Here is an 11,495-nt window from a genome sequence, read left to right on the forward strand (position 1 = left end):
AAAATTAATCTCAATGAATCAAAAATATAAACATACCAATCAAAAACTAAAGATGAAAAACAAAAGACTCGAATAGGTATTTTACAAAAGCATATATATATGATGAATAATAAAACCATTGGTCATCAAGAAAGTAAATAATTGAATATTTATTGAAAATAATGTTGAAAAATGGATAACAAAACCATTAGTCATTAAGAAAACACAAATTAAAACCACAATTAAAAAGGTCAATAATACCAAAGGTTGACCAGGATAGAGAGCAACTGGAATGATTAATACATTGTTTATGAGAGTGTGAGATGTTTCAGCTCTCTCTCAAAAGAATTTTCTTTATTGACATGGTGTATTAGAGTTTGGGGCACAAAGTACGCGGCGAAAAACATGCACAAAGTAATGCTCAAGTAGAAAGATATGAAACAGAAAGATATGTATGATAATTTACATTTCCAATTAACATTGTCATGTAAGAAAATGGGGTTGGTGAGAAAGTCAAAGGTTAGATCTGGAAGAAGCCCTTAAATGTTATCTACATGTAATGGATGACCATATGCCTAAAGTTTTAGAAAATACAAGTTAAGCTGTTAAGTATATGACATATACCCTCATAGTGGTCTGGCAAGACAAGCTCCACTTTTGAAATCTTGAACCTTTTGACCTTCTTTACCAGAATGCCAGTAAGAGGAGAGTTGAACCTTGGTCTGCCTTTCTCTTTTGACACACATAGCTTCACCCTACACCATAAAAATACTGTTGCTAATGTCTGTGGAAAACCTAGTCAGGCAGGCAAGCCAAACCATACCCCCCTAAAACAGGCACCCCTTTGATATTCCTATATCACATTCCCTTGACCACACAGACTCTTCATCCCTTGAGTAAGAATGTGGCCAGAGGAGAGCTGGCCACAGGTTCTATGCCACAAAGCATAGAACCTTCCTAGGGCATTGCGTGCCAATTATAATAACATGGGCATTCTCTTGCAAACTAAAATGAGCTATTGAAGACACTGCTTTATATGCATTTTTATTTTTCAAATATCTATAGATCAAGAAAAGATATAAATAGGAATTATTATCCTTACAAAGAAAAGCAACACGATACTTATATTGTGCACCTTCTTCAAAAGACTTCATTTTATTAAAGTACTGCATAATAGATAGAATTTGCAAACGACTAAATAAAATGTACAAAACCATCTGTCATGTGTAATGCTCCATATATTTCAAGTACCCCAAATAACTCTGCTAAACAATAGGAACTGTTTAAAGCCTTGCTATAAATAACATTTGCATGTATTCACTCTAAGACTCCTGCTAACACTGCTCCTGAAATCCCCTGATCTCTTTGACATAAAAAGAGTAGGAGGAAGGAAATGGGAGGAGAACTTAATGGACATAGACCTGGAAGAAGAATCTAGAAATCCTGGTTTTCAGTCAGCATTACCCATTTGCTCCTCATTTACGCCTGATGAATGCAGGCTGAAACTATTTTCTTTTCTGAAAACTTCTTCCCTGACACTATAAATCAAACACTAAATACACATGAGAATGATAGCAAGTGATGGAATAATGTATATCTTAAAAAGAAAAATGCCAAACACATTAACATTGTCATGTCATAAAACTGGTATACCTAAGGATGTGGGGGAGAGGGAGAGATATTCATTTAATGAGTTAAAAAATTAGAGATCAAAACCCCCATCTTCCATCAACATTTCATACATAGGAATTTTTTGGCCATGAAAACAATCTTTGTCACAAACTTGGGGGAGGGATCACTATTGTCAGTGTTAACTGTTGATGCCAGTGGTTTCCTGTCACTTCGTGATAATTGGTAATGTAGTTATTGGGTTAATCAGGTATTCATGGTGAAAAGAATTAGACAGGTGACTGTACCTGTGAACCAAAAACAAAACCATAAGCCCTCTGATAACTGAATGGACCCCTCTCGAACACGGAGACCCCAGAAACACCTTAAAACTAAGTTCTCAGCCATGACTGGATGAGAGATATAAAGAACAAATTACCTGTATGTGATTTCCCTTCATAAATAATTGTGACTCCTCCTATAGCTTGTTGAATATGTATATTTGACAACACTGGTCAATATAAAATCCTGTTACCTTGTGCCTGACTTCTGCCTGGGGCTCATCTTCCCAACCTGTTGGGATGGGCGCCCAGCAGGTTGCTATCCTTTATGAGAAAGATAGCTCTCCTTTTTCCCAAACATAAACATTATTAATTTTTTTTTTAGTTAATATACCCACATTATGGAATACTCATTTATATTACAGGGACTCTGGGAAAACTTGTGTTTTGCAAAACAATATAATTTGAAATTTCCATCCCTATGTGAACCATGAGTTCTAATGAATTTTGGGAAGTATGTTTAGAGGATTTGTCTTGCCTTTTCTTGGTCCATTTTTTCTAGGACACTGGTAATTATCTTTTGGTTGTCACTGATCCTTTTTAAAATGTGATGAAAGCCATAAACTCCCAACTTAGAAAAGCACATGTACCCACTCAAAATTTGTTATGCAATTTCAGGGAGTTCCTGACCCCCTGTAACCCTCCACATGGGTTTCTTACATACCCTGGGCCTATTTCCTCAAGCAGTCTTGGAATCCAAGATTCACTAATACAGACTAACCTACATATAGTGAGTATTTAGTAAGTATTGATTGAGTAAACATTAGTTCTCTTTGGAGGACAAAAGTTGAATCTGTGGTTATTTTTTTTAAACTTTAAAAATTATTTTTCTATGAGGAACTGATTCTCCAATATAAATGCTCAATTTACTTAAATATTCAATTGAATCATCATGTTCTGCTTTCAGCAAACATCTTCTTGTATATATGTATATATATAATAAATATATGCTATCATAATATTATGTAAGCAATAGCTTAGTGTTTAAGAACATACATATGCTTTAGTGCCAGATGGATTGAGCTTAAAATGGTGAAATTCTGTGTATATCAGTTTAATAAAATGGAAATTCAATTAATATTTAGTAATAATTTGATGCCAATTAAACAAATTAAAAACATAAAAATGAAAAATAGCAAACTATCTGACATAGTAAGTACAACTAATATCTAGTTGTAATTATTATAAGAAGAATGTTTATTGTACAAGAAGTATTATATCTAGATATATATTTATTAAAAAACAATGATTAAGAAAAGTAATGTAACATGAGTGGTTAAAATTTACATTTATAGTTGAAAAGTAAACACTTAAATTTGTTATATTTAACAAATATATTGTTTTGTAGTTTATCCCTAGCATTATTATAAGGAATATAAAAGAATGTGGGTTTTTTAATGCTTCAATATTAACATGAAATAAGTATAGTCATACCAGTCCCTTTACCAGTCTGTCTTTCTCTAAAACTAAGCAGTCAAAGAGTGAGTGTAGGACAGAGAGAAACCGTAGTTTTAATCACTTACATTACTGTTGGCTGAAGAGCTATTCCATATTTAATATTTTGGCTCATAGGAAGATGTCAGATTCCTAATAGGATCCATACATGTTCTTTTCTGTTAATTTAGATCACATTTCCTACTTATATTCAGGCTAAAATAAACAAGAAAAGGAAATAAAACTTACTAGTGAAGTCGTGGATAATGTGAAAGAATTTGAGTGTTTGTAAAATAAAGCTCATGTTGGAACTTATTCTGCCATTTCTTTTCCAAAAAAGCTGTTCTTAATATTTTTATTTGTTTTTTACTGGAAAATTATATTTTGAGAGAACATAGTCACTATATATTTGAATAGCTATTATTTCTGTTTCAATACAATTGCACTGAATGTGCAAATTTATATCAGTCAGCCTACTATTTGTAAAAAGCTTGAAAATACAGATAATGGAGCTAATGCAGCTCCAGGTTTTGTTTTATAATCTAGCTAGGCATTCAGGAAGCAAAACATTATTTTCTTCTACTTTGTTATTATTGCAAGGGATGTGCAGACTTGTCTCTATTTTACAGGATGTCCTAGGGGACTGAAGATACAAACCCTGTCCACTACAAAACAGTGATAAGGTTCACTGCCAATGTAGTTTGGGTAGATTTATTACAGGGAAGCTTAACTCTGTATTTATTTCTTCTGATTTTGTAAACTATAATGTGTGTGGGATAGATCACCAGGGATAGGGAATCATTCTTTTTGTGTTTCTACTTGTCCTGAAGATAAAAATTTAACAGATTCTATTTTATGTACAACTGTAGTCTATGAAACTATTTTCCTATACACACCATCTACATTCAATAGCCAAATTTTCTATGGCTCCTTGGATTAATGGTACTTGGTAACCTAGATTCCAACTTTCACATCTTTGCCCACATTTTTTTTCACATTTGAAATTGTTTTCCACTCCTTACATTTACATAAATTCTATTTGTAATTTATGATGTTAGCAAAGCTTCATCTCCTTCATGAAGTCTTCCTTGACCACACAATATAAAATGATCTCTTGCCCTTCCCTGTAGCATTCGTTCTCTGTGACTTTTTAAAAAAATGCGTGACTCTGCCTCAGCAAATTTGCATTTGTTTAGTATATGTAAAGTCAACATGTTGGATTCATCCAATGAGCTTGTCTAAACTCTTATGAAACAGAATTATATCTTATACATGGAAAGGAATCCTCCTTATTCTTAGTGCCAGAGCCCACTAGAAGGTCTGTTTCTTTCTTGGGCCTCTGGCAAGTCTTCAAGCTCCAATCATAGAATAAAACAGGGGGTGGCAAATTATAGTCTATGGGCTAAATCCTTTTTGGCTGCCAATATTTTGTAAAAGGTTTTATTGGAACTCAGCCACACCTAACGGGCATGGTATGCACTGTCTGGGGATGGACACACGTATAGCTCTGACTCTGATGGTGCAAAGGCAATACATGTAACCTCAACACGTGTACCCCTGTAATATTTAACAACAACAACAACAAAACGGGTCATAGTATACAGTGCTCTACTCTCTTTTGGAAGCCACTAAGATGCAGGGTCTATGGCTCTTTTTTCTACCCACCCAATGCTCTAGGAGATCAGGAAAAGAGAGGAGAGTCCTAGCTTGGCTGAATGAAAATTACTCCAAGTGTGCTGAGAAGGCTGGAGTTTCTATAAGACTTTCCCTGGGCAAGAAGCACAACCCTCATAAAAATTACAAACAAAATTAATACAGGCTTTCAATAAGGGGATTGTAAAGCTGAAAGAAACCTTTCTAAGATATTACAATAAAAATTACATTTCTAGGCCGGGCGCGGTGGCTCACGCCTGTAATCCTAGCTCTCTGGGAGGCCGAGGCGGGCGGATTGCTCAAGGTCAGGAGTTCAAAACCAGCCTGAGCAAGAGCGAGACCCCGTCTCTACTATAAATAGAAAGAAATTAATTGGCCAACTAACATATATATAGAAAAAATTAGCCGGGCATGGTGGCGTATGCCTGTAGTCCCAGCTACTTGGGAGGCTGAGGCAGAAGGATTGCTTGAGCCCAGGAGTTTGAGGTTGCTGTGAGCTATGCTGACGCCATGGCACTCACTCTAGCCTAGGCAACAAAGTGAGACTCTGTCTCAAAAAAAAAAAAATTACATTTCTATCAAATACTTTGGTGGAAAGATTGAACTGTCTTCCTGTTCTCTCTATAGAAATTCTTATTACAGGATTTGTTGCCATGGATAAGGCAGCCTAAGAGTATACAACTAAAAATATAAGCAAAACAGTATTATAGAGGTGAGTCATTTAGTTAATTAAATGTTTCAATTAAGTTGTTTTGGAGGATTTTATAATAACTTGATATTTTCCAGATCATTAAAATTAATCTTATTTCTTTGTATAATTCTAAGGAAGAATTTACTGTGTACCTCATTTTGTAATCATGGTTATGTATTTTTTTCCCTTTAAGAGAGCTTCTCAAAATGTACATCCACCCCTGTCAGAAACTCATTAATTGCCACCTATAGTCTCTACCTGGATGTTTTGGAGGAATCACGCATTAAATATGAACATATCAGCTCCCCAAAGCTCTAAACACTAAGATGAGATCTCCAGAAAGATTTGTCTAACCTTTCTTCTCATGGGCTGGATTAGTTCTCTTCTTTTGAGCTTTCATAAGTGCTTGTACCGTCCTCTAACAGAGAATTCACTACCATTTACTTCCATTTTGTTTCTCTTTGTCCTCTTTTTCATTATACTCTTAAGTTCTCAGGTATAGAGACTAACAGGTCATGATAGACTCATTTAGTAAAAACTCTGATTTACAGTTGGCACTATAAACAATATGTAATGCATTTTCGAGCACATCTATAAATGTTTATTCTTTATTTTATGGATTCAATGATTCAATTAGTCAACAAATAAATAAATATAAGTGCATATGAATGAATAGACACTGGGCTTGACTTCACAATCTTCCTCAATAGGTTACTTCAGTTAGCTGCTTCCTCAACAGGTTACTTCAATTCACCTACTAATGTCAATTATTTGACATTAGTAGGTGAATTGAAGCCTATTCACCATCAATGAGGGATTCTTATTGCAGATGCAAAAATATTGGTGATGCAAAGAACTCTCTCCAACATTATTGACACAACCAGTTTCAGACTGAGTACTCTGTTGTTAGCTTACTCCATTTTGTTAGTTGTTAGCTGAATGAATAACAATGGTAACCTAATACAGCTATGTTAGCATAGATTCAAGCCCCTAATAAATGGAGTAACTTTTTTAAAATGCAGGTTTTATAGTAAATATGTTGTAACAGAGATCATTAAGTGAGAAGTTACTCACCATATTTATACAGGGAAATATATTATGTTACATTACCCACATCCTCAGATGTTTTTATAATCTCAGGAACTGAACCAAGCCATTGGAAATGCTCTCCACTCCATTTAGCCTCACTGTGAGTTTGGCGTACTTGTGAATTTTTTCCTCATAAATATTCTTAACGGTGAAGAATCTGGAGATAATTTTCATAGATTCATTAAAGTGAGGAAGATGCAGTCAGTACAGAAACAAGACTGAGAACAGCTACTGTCTATGTGCTGTGGTCTGCTATGCAGTGATTGGGCAGGCTGCAGGCCACATGTCATACTCAGAGATGGCTCAAAAGGGCGGGGCTCCTGTCTGTGTATTTTCCCTACTTTCCACTTATATCATTGAACATAGAAGTTTGAGGCTAGGTGGGTCATTTGAAGTAATTAACTCTTTGTTAGGCTTGTGCCAAGGAAAGAGATGTATTTGGACATTTAGAAGTAGGGGACAGAATTTAAAGAACAATGACCCTAGGATGTCAAGGAGCTCAGGATAATAATGTCTATCCCCTAGAAGGTGCTCAATAAACTTTTACGAAACATAGGAATAAAAATTTGATGGCAAGAATGAAAATATAGGCCAGGCACGGTGGCTCATGCCTGTAATCCTAGCACTCTGGGAGGCTGAGGCGGGCGGATTGCTCGAGGTCAAGAGTTCGCAACCAGCCTGAGCAAGAGCGAGACCCCATCTCTAGTATAAATAGAAAGAAAACTAATTGGCCAACTAATATGTATAGAAAAAATTAGCCAGGCATGGTGGCTGGCTAGCCAGGCACATGGCTATAGTCCCAGCTATTCGGGGAGGCTGAGGCAGCAGAATTGCTTGAGCCCAGGAGTTTGAGGTTGCTGTGAGCTAGGCTGACGCCACGGCACTCACTCTAGCCTGGGCAACAAAGTGAGAATCTGTCTCAAAAAAAAAAAAAAAAAGAATGAACATATAGTGCATGTTTTCCCTGAGGGATAGAATTCAAATCACTTTACTAGCTAAAAAGAAAGCCAGGTTGGAATGGAGAACTAGATTTTGTGTTAATATTAACAATTTAGGATTCTGTAACTAAGTGATGCACCTGAAATTTGACTTATTCTCTATAGTCCCTTGACCACAACAGGTTTTTTGGTGCATATGTGTCTTTTTAAAATGATTGAATCCTGTGGTTCTCAAACATTGGTTTTAAATCTTACAGATCACTATCATTTGACAAGTTCATTAAAAATACATATGCATGGAACCTGCTCCCTATACATTTGTGTTCATTAGATCTGAGTCAAAATACTTATATTTATTTTTAAAATGCTTACCATATAACTCCGATATGTTGTCAGGATTGGGAACCTTCTAGGTGACTCAATCTGCCAACACATTGATCAGTACAGTGCCTCAGGAAAGTCAATTGTTACCATTTATTTTAGTTTTTTTGATATGGACTCACTACTTTTTAAACAGAATTTTTTATACAGTACTTTATAGTTCTGAACAAATGGTTTTGAAAGTAAACTTGCAGAGAGTAAGAATGTCTGTATGTTAAACAGTATCATACATGCTATAAAACATAAAACACATTGAACAAAGTTATTCAGGAGGCCTTTCATGTCAATATGCATAACAATTTAGAAAAGTGCTACAGATTGGTTAACTAATCTGTACTTGCTCAAATGCAAATAATAATAATAAATGAATATTTTAAAATATGGACAAAATATAAAGGAAATATTTTGTTTCCTTTACCAAAAAATATTATCTTTTGAATTCAAGTTTATGCTGTTTATTTTCTTGATATATGTTATCATTTGGGGAATCAGACCTAATTTACTTCAGATAAGTATGTCTAACTGTGGATAGACAGGTTTTCCTTTGGACAGTTATTGAGTACACTAGATAAAATTATCCTATTAGCAAATACTAAAAAGTAAATTACCTCATTTTCTAACTTACTACATAGTCTTAGCCTATTCTCAGAAATCCCTCAATTTTGTTCTTATCCTGGGAATAGAACATGTGAATTTTATATTTCTATAAACAAGACTCCATTTCCCAATAGTACTTAAATTGTAGTTTCCAAAAATAATTTCACATTGTAAATTTCTTAGAGTCATTGACATCCCTGTTCTGATCTTTGGAAACCTTAATTTTCATGGGTATGGAGAAATAAAAGGAAAGGAAAGACATTTTGGTTTAATATGTCTGTTCAAACCTTTTGTATACTTTTACTGAGTTGGTTATATTATTAAATTGTAAATATTCTTTCTAGATTTTAGGTATAAGTGTGTTGTCAGGTATATGTTTTGCAAATATTTTCTCCCAGTCTGTGGCTTGCCTTTTTATTTTCTTATCAGTGTCTTTTACAGACCATTTTAAAAAAATTTAGTAAAATTTCATTGATTTTCAAAAACTTACATCAAGTTTTTTGTGTTTGTCTAGAGAAATCTTTGTCAAGCCTAAAATCACTGAGCTTTTCTCCTGGAAGTTGTATAGTTTTAGCTGTTACTAGATCTATCACCCATTTCAAGTTAGTTTTTGAATAGGGTGTTAGGTATAGATTCGAGTTCACTTTTATGAATATGGATGACCAATTATTCCAGCACCATTTGTTGAAAAGACTATCGTTTCTTCAATGAGTTGTTTTGCACCCGTGTAGAAGGCCAGTTGTCCTAAAATGTGTATGTCTCTTCTTTCTTTCTTTCTTTCTTTCTTTCTTTCTTTCTTTCTTTCTTTCTTTCTTTCTTTCTTTCTTTCTTTCTTTCTTCTTTCTCTCGGTCGTTCTTTCTTTCTTTTGTTCTTTCATTCTTTCGTTCTTTCTTTCTTTTGTTCGTTCTTTCATTCTTTCTTTCTCTCTCTTTCTTTTTCTTTTTATTGTGGTAAAAATCATATACCATGAAATCTACCCCATTAACAGACTTTTGACTGTATAGTACAGTTTTTTTTAACTGTAAGAACAGGTTGTACAGCAGATTGCTAGAACTTTTTCATTTTGCATAATTGAATCTCTATATCCATTGAACAGTCCTCCCTCATTCCCCTCCTCTCCCAGCTTGTGGCAAGTACCATTCTATTTTCTGTTTCTGAATTTTACTATTCAGATGCTTTGTATAAATGTATGACTAATAATTCCCTATGCAGTAAGAGAAAGAAAGATAATTTTGTGTATTTTTCATTTTCTATTTTATAAAGGTATTTTAATTTTTTAAATTTTCAGAATATTACAGGGGTACAAATGTTTAGGTTACATATATTGCCCTTGACCTCCCCCAGTCAGAGCTACAAGTGTGTCCATCTCCCAGACAGTGCACAACGCACCCATTAGGTGTGAATATACCGATCTCCACTCCTCCGCCCTCCACCTACTCAACACATGTGCACAAAACTGTTGATCAATTAGTACTAATCTGATGGCGAGTGCATATGGTGCTTGTTTTTCCATTCTTGTAATGCTTCACTTAGTAGAATGGGCTCTAGTTCCATCCAGGCTAATACAAGAGGTGATAGTTAACCATTGTTTTTTGTGGCTGAGTAGTACTCCATGGTGTGTGTGTGTGTGTGTGTGTGTGTACACCACATTTTATTAATCCACTCATGTATTGATGGGCACTTGAGTTGGTTCCACATCTTTACAATTGCGAGTTGTGCTGCTATAAACATTTGAGAGCAAATGTCTTTTTTTTTTTTTTTTGAGACAGAGTCTCACTTTGTTGCCCAGGCTAGAGTGAGTGCCATGGCGGCAGCCTAGCTCACAGCAACCTCAGACTCCTGGGCTCAAGCGATCCTACTGCCTCAGCCTCCCGAGTATCTGGGACTACACGCATGCGCCACCATGCCCGGCTGATTTTTTCTGTATGTATTAGTTGGCCAATTAATTTTCTTTCTATTTATAGTAGAGACGGGGTCTCGCTCTTGTTCAGGCTGGTTTTGAACTCCTGACCTTGAGCAATCCACCCGCCTCGGCCTCCCAGAGTGCTAGGATTACAGGCGTGAGCCACCGCGCCCGGCCCAAATGTCTTTTTTTATAGAATGTCTTTTATTTTTCTTTGGGTAGAATATTTTGCAATAAGAAAAATAATAGTTGGTTTCTTCGAATTCTGCTAAAGGAGCACAGTGAACCAGAAGTTAACTTTAGCTCTGTGAATCAGAGTATTTTTAATGGCCACATGTACTTGAGGTCTTTGAACTGGCATATATCAGAGTAGGAAGATTATACCAGGAAGAGAGACCATCACCATCCTCTTAGATGATTTAAAAACGACATAGATTTTAACAAGTACATGGAATAATATCATAGATGATCAAGTACCTGGAATAATATCATAGATGGTGAGATCATAGAGTTCTTTAATATTGTCCTTTTATATTGTGAAAAATGAAAACAAAAATATGAAAATGACACTTAAGTGATACAAAAACAAAATCCAATAAAAACTTGTCATGGTAACCCTCAGGCACTGTAGCACTGTCACTCATTCTGCTCAGAAATTTATAAATACTGCATATTTTATGTAATCTTATATAAATCCCAAGAAGTGGATCTTAGTTTTAATTTGTAAGTAAGAAAACCATGGTTTAAAATGGTGATGTCATGTAAAGTCATATGAACAATGAATTACAGAACTCTGCTTTAGTTTTTCCTGGCCCCAACTCCTGTCCTTTTCACTTTCTCATTCAGACTGGGCCCAGAATATACATGATGAGTTGAAGGC

Source organism: Microcebus murinus, chromosome 4 (genome assembly GCF_040939455.1).
Source record: "Microcebus murinus isolate Inina chromosome 4, M.murinus_Inina_mat1.0, whole genome shotgun sequence".
NCBI classification, from domain to species: Eukaryota; Metazoa; Chordata; class Mammalia; order Primates; family Cheirogaleidae; genus Microcebus; species Microcebus murinus.